Source organism: Triturus cristatus, chromosome 4_1 (assembly GCF_964204655.1).
Source record: "Triturus cristatus chromosome 4_1, aTriCri1.1, whole genome shotgun sequence".
NCBI lineage: Eukaryota > Metazoa > Chordata > Amphibia > Caudata > Salamandridae > Triturus > Triturus cristatus.
In genome coordinates, this window is record NC_140585.1 from 454,279,937 (window position 1) to 454,289,915 (window position 9,979).

A 9,979-nucleotide genomic window follows, 5' to 3' on the forward strand; every position below is an offset into this window, starting at 1 on the left:
TTCTGGCTACTCTGATTTGTAAGAACAGCCATGATCCTTGAAGATTGTTCTTATTCCGATGCTACCGATAAGAGGGTGGAAGGGGCACTTAAGAAACCCTGTTCTGCAGAGAATTGGACTCTTAAAACTGGTATTTATTCTGCTTACGTTGCCCAGCCTCTTGTCTCAAGCTTTGAAAAGTTGGCCACAGCAATTCAGGAAGAGACTGTTCAGAATTGCTAGTGAATGTGGACCAAGAGGCAGACTTTCCTCAGATATCTTGAAAGCTTCGGCAATAGCAAAAAGGTTCGATGGTTGGTGTAGGAAGGTAGGATCCTTCTAGCATGGTTACCCCCACATTTTGCCTGGTGTTAGTGTGTTTTTGACTAGTCTGACTGGGATCCTGCTAATTAGGGCCCCAGTCACTGTGCTTCTTCCCTAAATTTGATTATGGTAAGGACTTCTGTACTTCGACAAGTGGCTACTGGTGTAACCCTATAAGTCCCTAGTATATGGTACTGAGGTACCCAGGGCATAGGTAGGTACACCAGGGGTCTCCCATGGGCTGCAACATGTATTGTGCCACCCATGAGAGACCACTCAAACTGTGACTACAGGCCTGCCATTGCAACCTGTGTAAGCTGGTGCTAGCAACACTTACAACAGATATACGTTTTCTTATATCTTTGGTCACTACACTTAGAGCCTATAAGTCACCCCTAAAGCAGACCTTTCAATGGTGAAGACAGGGTGCTGGGTTATAAGTGTGTAGGTGACCCTCTATGAACAGGATACCCCTACAAACCCCAGATTTTGTAAGTGCGGCCAGCCATTTTAATACATATAGGTGCACATGCATCAACATTGTGAAAAGCGATTCCTTAATAGCGATAAATAAGGAATCGTATTAAGGAATCGCATTTCAGAATGCATCAACAGATTCGGTAAAAATGAGTGAATCCGTAAAACCGCTAATATTTACCGAATCCACATTAGCGAGTAGAGCAAACACCGATTAGCAAAAAGCGACTTCGGTATTAGCGAAATCGGTAATTGCGAAATCGCAAAAAACACTCTGGGAACGGGCTTATGACATCACTACCAGGAAGTACAGCTGCCCCACCCTCATTCACTCGCCTGAGGAGCTCACAGGAGGAGGAACAGGACACAGCCTGAGGCTACAGAATCCTCACTGACAAGACTTGCACCCTACCCTCACCAGGATGGACAAGGATGCACCAGGCAGCGCTGAAACAGCCAGGAAGAGGAAGCGAAAGTTCTCAGACCGGGAACTGGAGCACCTTATCGAGGGGGTGAGCAGCAAACATGATAGGCTGTTCGGAAAGCTGTCTCTCAAGGTGCCAGAGGCAGAAAAACGATGCATATCGCTGCGCGTCAGGGAGAGGGTCAATGCCGTGGGATTGACGCCCCGCAGCATAGAGGAACTAAAGAAGAGGTGGTACGACCTCAGGAAGAGGGCCAAGGAGAGGATCGCAGAAAGGGTCAGGGAGGCAGCTGGCACAGGAGGGGGTCCATCCACAGTGCCTGCAAACACTGCCCTGGAGGAGCTAGTCGAGGGGACCATCGAGCCTGAGGCGGTCGTGGGAGTCACGCAGATGGACACCTCCGGCGCAGCCACAACTGAACAAGGTAAGATGCATGCCTGCGCCCATACTCTGCATATCGTATACCCATTCCCATCCCCCAGCTCGATCACAGTGTGCATGCAGAAGTGTACCACTCATCTTCCCTCATATCAGTAGTGCATCATGGGAGTCGTAGTCATGTCATCCCGGTGTGCAAGTATAGTCATAAAAGCAAAATTATTTCCCAACAGCAGTAGAAGCCAAACATAGACTCAAATATTGTAATTAATAGAAGGACATGTATGGAAATTTACAAACTGATGTCGTAATAATCCCACTAACCATGCACTGTTTCACACACAGATGCGGCCGCCTCGTCATCTCGGAGACACCAGCTGATTCTGATGGCGACACTCCGCAGGAGGGTCGATCCCCACCTCCACCAGCAACCATACCACCACTGCCACCACCACCACCACCACCACCTGCTGCGCCAACTGCAACAAAACCGCGAAGACGCAGGGCACAAGTCCCCTTCATGCAGGTGATGGATGCATGCCCGAGTCCTGCAACACCATCTCCCCAAAGTCCAACAGTTGTCACACCGCCAGCACCAGCACGTGGCCAAGTCACGCAGTGGCGCAGGTCCCTGCGCAGTACTTCGGATGTAGCCGACCAGGCAAGCTCCCCATATGGTGGCATCGAGGCACAGATGCTGCGTGTCCAGCGCCTGCAGGGGAGACACATGGGGACCATTAGCATACACATGTCGCGCCTTGCAAAGCAAATGTGTACCCTGACAGAGGCAGTGCGGGACATGACCACTGTAGTGGCAGAGGGGAACGGAAAACTGAGTGAGGACCTCCAGGAACTCACCCGTGCCATCAGAGCAGGGCATCACAGTGAGCGATGGAGGCACAGACAGAACTTGCTCCGTTCCACTGCATCAACCAAGGCCATCACTAGGCTGTGCAACAGCACTGCTGTATTGTCCCGACGCTCCGTGTCACTGCAGGTGGACCTGGGCCATTATTGTGGTGATGTCGCAAAGGCCCTACGCCAGGTGACCACTGCAGTGGAACACTTGCAGAGCGGAACTTTCAGTGCCAGCACCTTGGGAGGGGAGGTTGGCAGTGAGGCTGCCTCAAGTGTCAGCAGCGTATCCGTGGTGGAGACCAGCAACAGGAGGCGCAGTTCGCGCTGCTCCACAGTCACAGGGACAGGCCGTGGTGAGGTGGAGGAGACAGGTGATAGGAGGCTGGGCGTTCGTGGCAAGCGCCACTAGACATACAGTACGCCATCCCTGACCATGGTGGCGTAACCATGGTCCGCTCCAATTGTACAATTGCACACCTGTGACTACAACGGGCATGTTTAGTTCCTCATTGTGTGTGGGAGCTCTAAATCGCATTCATGTGTGCCCGCACATACATCAGTGCTCCTGTGCATTAAACAGTAGCACCACAAATGATTTCGTCATGGATCATTCTTACCTGGATCAGAAATGATGTTGCGTGATGTATGTCCGCCTCCTTTGGCCCTCAGCTGTGTTGGGAACGTGTGCCTGTCGGTGTTGTGCGGGTGGTTGGTCATCACGGTAGTCGTCATTCCTGTCCACCTCTATGGGTATCCCCCTTCTGGTTGCGATGTTGTGCAGCATGGCACATACTGCTACAATCCTGCAGCAGGTGTCTGGTTTGTATTGCAAGGCACCACCAGTCTTATGTAAGATTCTGAAGCGACTCTTCAGAATCCCAAAGGTTCTCTCAATCACATTTCTGGTGCTTATGTGGGCCGCGTTGTAGCATTGCTTCTGTGGTGTTGCTGGATTGATGTAGGGGGTGAGGATATATTCATGCAGGGCGTATGCACTGTCACCTACAAGATGGAACCAAAGGCTTAGCAACAGTTATGAATATACATGTGTGATGCTCATGTTTTGAAGAGGTATGTATACGTACCAAGCAGGAGTCCCTCTCCAAATTCTCCATTGAGTAGGCGCCTGTGGATGCCTCTGTGTCTGAATATGTAGGAGTTGTGTGTGCTCCCTGGAAATTGGGCCACTAGGTCCGTGATGATGTGCTTGGCATCGCACACGACCTGCACGTTGATGGAGTGGTAGGACTTCCGGTTGCGGAAAATGTAGTCATTGGCTGAGGGTGGACAGATGGGGACATGCGTGCAGTCGATGCATCCTATGACATGGGGGAATTGGGCCACCTGGTAGAATGCCTGTTTGGTGTGGTCCAACTGCTGTGGGGTTGTGGGGAAGCTGATGTGGGTATGTATCATTGTCAGCATGGCATCAATGAATTTGTGGAAGAAGCGTGAAAGTGCGCTTTGGGATACGCCTCCCGCTACGGCGATGACCCCCTGGAAACTTCCAGAGGCCAGTAGGTGCAGGCTGCATAGGACCTGGACGTGCGCAGGAATTGCATTGGTCCGACGAGTCTGGTGCTGCAGTAGTGGTTCAAGGTCTGCAATTAGACGCATGATCATGGCACGATTGAGTCGATACTTGTCGTAAACCTCATCTTCATTTTGTCCTAGCAATGTGATGCGCACTCTGAAGACTCTCTACCTGGACCATTCTCCTGCGCTGTCCTGCTGCATTAATTCGCATCCTCCTTGCAAGCACGTAGAGTGCTGCCATTTTGTGCAAGGAAACAGGGTCTCCTGGCCCTATTTGAATGGCTTACTGATTGGTAGCATCTGTGGCACATGTAGTATTTTTTTTGTAAAAAAAAAATTTTAAATAATCTTTACCTCCAGGTGCTGATTCCCCTTAATCTGCTCATGCTAAATAGCGATTTTTGGGATTTTCGGTATTTGCGATTTTTGATGCATTCATTAGCGATTAGTCATTTGCGATTGGCACTTGCCGGGCGCTATTAGTGATTTCGGTATTTGCTATTTTTGTGTTTTGCGATTCGTTATTTTGACGGGGAATTATTTTGCGATTCTTTATTTTTTACCGATTTTTGTTGATGCATTGGGATTCGTCTTTTGCCACTCGCTAACGGGTGAATTTAGTGATTCGGTATTTTTGCGACTTCATTTTTGGTTGATGCATGTGCCAGATAGTGGCTACCCATCATTACACAACGACTAACCATATAGTGGGTGTGCTGAACCTGGGCATCAAGCCTAAAACCATGTCACTCTTTGACCGTCTGGACACTTGGACTTTGCTGGACTTCGCCTTGAACCGAGACTGCAACAAAGAAGACTCCTGGTCTCACTTTTCTGCAAGTCATCTTCATTGTCTGTGCTTCTTCAAGGATCTTCAACAGACCTGTGGGCATCAAGGACACCCGAAGTAATCTCCCTTGGAGTGAAGGAGTCACTCTCCTGCACCTGCAGGCACTGCAACGAAGCTGACCGGTCTGCTGCTGCTCCTGATGTCCCATGGACTTCAAAAGGCTAAGCAACCCAGGTGGTTGTTCTGCAACTCTCTCGAGGTCTGTCCTGTCCTCAATGCAATTTTGAGGCCAGTATCCCTCGTTGGAACTGCTGGGACTGAACCACAGGGCACAGTGCCGACTTGCTGTTGCCAAGGCTTTTGGCTCTGCACTCCAGAGATCTACAGGCCACTGCCCACTATACAAAGTGGGTGGACACAGCTTGTTATAAGCTAGCCCCGGTAAAACTATGGGCCCCTAAACGCTCTCAACCTTCAGCCCCTTGGTTTACTGAAGAACTAAGGAATTAAAAGCTTGCCTGTAAGCGCTTAGAACACTGCTGGAGGAGAGGCTACAACCTCATAGATAAAGAGTCATATAAACAAAGCCTCATCCAATACAAAAACCTACTGTTCCCTACCAAAAAGATCTATTTTACAGATCAAATTCTACAGGCGGAATCATGCTCCAAAGAACTTTTTAGGACAGTAGCGAAACTGGCTACCCCTTGCAACTACACCTACTCAGAGTAGCCCTGAACTTTGTGATGAAATCACAAACTTTTTTCTACAAAACGTGGGAGCTCTCTTTTCTGCTTTTAGCTTCCCCCAGATTGGAGCTTCATGCGAATCAGCTTCACTGACAACCATTACAACCGATTGAAGTCCAACTTTTGACCTAAAAAAATCCAGTCTTGACCCTAAGGACCCAACGAACTACTGACCAATTTTCCGGCTACTCCTGCCAGCAAAACTGGTAGAAAAAGCCATGAACACCCAACTCAGCATATTTCTCAAAGCTAACAACATACTAGACCCCACTCAATACAGATTCAGGGCAGGACACAGCACCGAGTCTGCCTTGGAAAATGCTGCAGAAGAAATAAGAGAAGCTTTAGACCAGGGAAGGCAAGGCTGTGCTAATTATGTTAGATCTCTCAGTAGCCTTCGACACGGTCCACCATGATGTTCTGATGGACAGTTTGTCAACATATGGGGTACGAGGAAACGCTTGGAATCTTCTGAATTCCTTCTTAACAGAGAGAATTCAAACAATGGACCTTAATAAAGCACGCTCTAAACCGTTCTCCCTACCATGTGGAGTGCCACAGGGATCATCTTTGAGTCCTACTTGTGGCACCACTGGCGGAGGATATCAAATCCTTTGGATTTCAGTTGACATCATACGCAGACGACACTACGCCCCGGACAGGAAGCAGAGAAAGGGAAAAGGTTCCATGACTGTATGAAAGCAATCAAGTCATGGATAATGACCAACTGTTTGAATTTAAATTCCAGTAAAACAGAGGTCCTCATCTTTGGCAATAACGCCAACTTTTGCACCCCAGACTGGTGGCTGGACAAACTAGGGTCTCTTCCGGAGCCAACCAGGAAAGCTAAAAATCTGGGTGTCATAATTGACAATAAACTCACTTTGGGGGATCAGGTAAATGCGGTAACCTCCGCTAGTTTCCATCTCCTTAGAATGATAAGGAAAATAAAATCATTCTTACCAGAGAAATGTCAAAGGATAGTGATATCGGCTCTCTTAATGTCATGTGTAGACTATTGCAATAGCCTCTACCTCAATATCCAAAAGCAACACCTAAACAAGCTCCAATTAGTGCAGAAAGCTGCAGCTAGACCACTGACTGGGACACCTAAGTTTGTTTCAGTAAACAAAGAAATAAAAAGGCTACACTGGCTCCCAGTGAAACAACGAGTACATTTTAAATCTCTGTGCATGGTCTTCAAGGCCCTTTACGGAATTGGCCCAGATTACTTGAAGCGGCGGTTCAAATGGTACTTCCCCAGCAGAGTCATTCACTCCACTGAAGCAAAAAGGGTGGTTATACTCTCCGCAAAAATAACTAGCTGGGGCGGTAGAAGTTTGTAAAGCGCACTACTTACCCGTCAGGGTCTCAAGGCGCTGGGGGGAGGGGTGGGGAAGCTGCTACTACTCGAATAGCCAGGTCTTGAGGATCCTTCTGAAGGTGGGCAGGTCTTGGGTCTGCCGTAGATGGGTGGGGAGGGTGTTCCAGGTCTTGGCGGCGAGGTAGGAGAAGGATCTGCCGCCGGAGGTCGTTCGTTGGATGCGCGGGACGGTGGCAAGGGCGAGGCTGGCGGAGCGGAGCTGCCGGGCGGGGGTGTAGAAGTTGAGTCTGTTGCTCAGGTAGGCTGGTCTGGTGTTGTGGAGTGTTTTGTGTGCGTGGGTGAGGAGTTTGAAGGTGATCCTCTTGTTGACGGGGAGCCAGTGCTAGGTGGGAAGAGATGTGGCTGCGGCGGAGGACGTTGAGCATCAGTCAAGCTGAGGCGTTCTGGATGCGTTGTAGTCATTGTAGGTGTTTGGCCGGGATAGCTGCGTAGAGTACCGTCACCATTCCTGAGCCTTCAGACATCAGTGGTCATTGCTTTTCCATGCCTCCTGGCCACTTCCGAGTGGCATAGACTCTGTCCTCTCTGCTTGCAGGTTCTCCTCTTCATGAATCCACCCTTGGATTCCACCAGACTCCTGCTCAGTCTTTGCAGAGACATCTTTTCTGAAGTCCTCCATTGTGGCCTACAGCAGTTTCCGATGTCACTTCGCACCTATGCACCCGGCTTCACTGGTGTAGGTATCCTCGTTCCTGGGGTATCCATGGGAGGGATGACTCTACAACCATCTGTCTTTCCCTGGGATTCTTTAGGTTCTATTGGGAAGGGTCCTTCTTTAAAACTGCAACCGTGACTTTTCCGTTGACTTCTATTGAGAATGCGGCTGTTTTTCAACTCTGCACACAGCCTCCGTGGGGTTCAGAGGTACGTACCTTGGGTGGTTCCTTCAGTCCCCAGCTCCTCGGAGTCTCTTGGTCCAAGTCCTGACTTTGGTTGCAGTTGGCATTCCATTTTTTTTAAATATATGGTTTGGTCTCCCCCAGAGACTACTGTATTTTGTGCTACTTACCTTATTTGCAGTTGAAGTTTTGTTGTTTATTTGTGTTGATATCTCAGGGTAGGAGATACTCCAATGTGTTAGCGAGTGTTGTGTAATAAAAATACTTATTTTTATATATACACTGTGTGGTTCTTTTTCGTTCAACCTACGCTACTTGATTAGATCTGGTAAAACAAGCTGCTTAACACTTCTTCTGGATAAGCCTTCAGGCTGCTCTCCACAGCTACCACTTAGAAAGCTTTCTATGGTTGTCTAAAATCACTAAAATCATCTTAAGGGTTGTCTGAATTTGTGTAAGGTGCTTCACTTAGATAAGTGTGCACCATATACTAAGCCAGCCTCCTAAAGTTGGCAAGAAGGAATTTATGGATGAGGGATTGGAAGGCAGACTACTCAGACACCTAAATGGGGCCCCATCCGTACTCCTATTCCCAAGAAACCAGAAAAAAGACAAGAACTTTTGGGAGGAGTTCAGCCCCTTTTCATGAAGACAGCAATAGTACCAGTACCCATGGCCGAGCTGGGAGAAGGAACTTGTTCAATTTTCTGTCTGGCACAGAAGGTGTTTGGAGATTTCAGGCCAGTTCTGCATCTAACAAGGGTGAATGTTTGCTTCACGACAATTCATTTCAAGATGGTCACCTTACAATCCATAATTGCCTTAATAAGCATCAACGACGTTATGACTTCCATAGATCTTTGAGATGCTTACTTGCATGCTCCTATGGCGAAAGCACATCAAAGATGTCTCCGATTTGTAATAGGGAAAGTTCATTTTTCAATTTGTAGTACTGCCATTCGGTCTGAAGTCTTCCCCAAGGGTGTTTACAAAGGTTCTGGCCCCCGTGGTGGCATTGTCTCACCATCAAGGGATCGTCCTTCATCCCAACACCTCTGTGATCTCCATTAGCTCCCCACTGAAAGACGAGTAACCTTCAAGCTCCTCACGCACGCTTACAAGGCCCTCCACATCGGACCAGCATACCTCAACGGCCGCCTCTTCTTCCACGCACCCAAGAGACACCTCCGATCAGCTGACCTCTCTCTGGCCACCATCCCACATTTATACAAGACTAGAATGGGACGAAAGTCCATCTCCTACCTTGCATCCAAGGCCTGGATCGGCCTCTACCTCCAGCAAACTCCCACACTGCCCCAGTTTAGGAAGGACCTCAAGAACTAGCTCTTCAGATGATCCCAGCACCCAAATGAGCCACTTCCAGCCCATTGAGATCCTCGCGGGTGAGTAGCTGCGCTTTACAAACCCCTGATTGACTGATTGATTGATTCCTTGACGATTGGCTGGTTCACGCTCCCACCAAGCTTTTGGCTCACAAACACACTAGGATGGTTCTTTCCTTTTTACAGTGGCATCAGGGAAAACGCAAACGTACGCCAGAACAAGACTGTCAATTTATTGGGGCAAGTTTTTATACAGATTTGGTCACCTTGTCAGATGTAACAGTAGCCAAAATTTGAGCCCACAATTTATGTCTGTTGGCCCAGCCCATTCAGGAGGCAGCTATTAGGCTGCAAGTTCAGGAGGATTTGGCAGCGATAGTGTTTCTGGTTCCCTGGACTGCTATCATTTATACAAACTGATGGCTCACATCCTGGCTTATTGGCCTCCCATTTGTCAACCTCTGTCCTTTCAGAATTCTCTCTCGTCTCAGGTCAGGAGGGACGTGGATTGGTGGCTGAAATAGGGGAATATTCTGAAAGGAATCCCTCTATCCATTCCCACTCCCAGAATTATCACAACAGATGCCAGTCTGTCGGGTTGGGAGGCATCGATGGGGGTACAATAGCTCAGGGGTTTTTGGTCACCATCTCAGAAAAGGAGATCATTGATTTGGAGGGAACTGGAAGCAGTCTGATTATCTCCGAGGGCATTCTCTTGGTATCTGACGGGGGCAGTTGTTCTGATATGGACAGACAATGTTAGAGCAAAGACTTATGTGAACAGACGGGCCAGATCCACATCGAGGGGGTGTGCGGTACTCTAGTAATTTCAGCAGGGAGATTCCATCATCAGTGGATTTTGTCTCGAAGAGTAGATGTTTGTAGAAATTACAGATC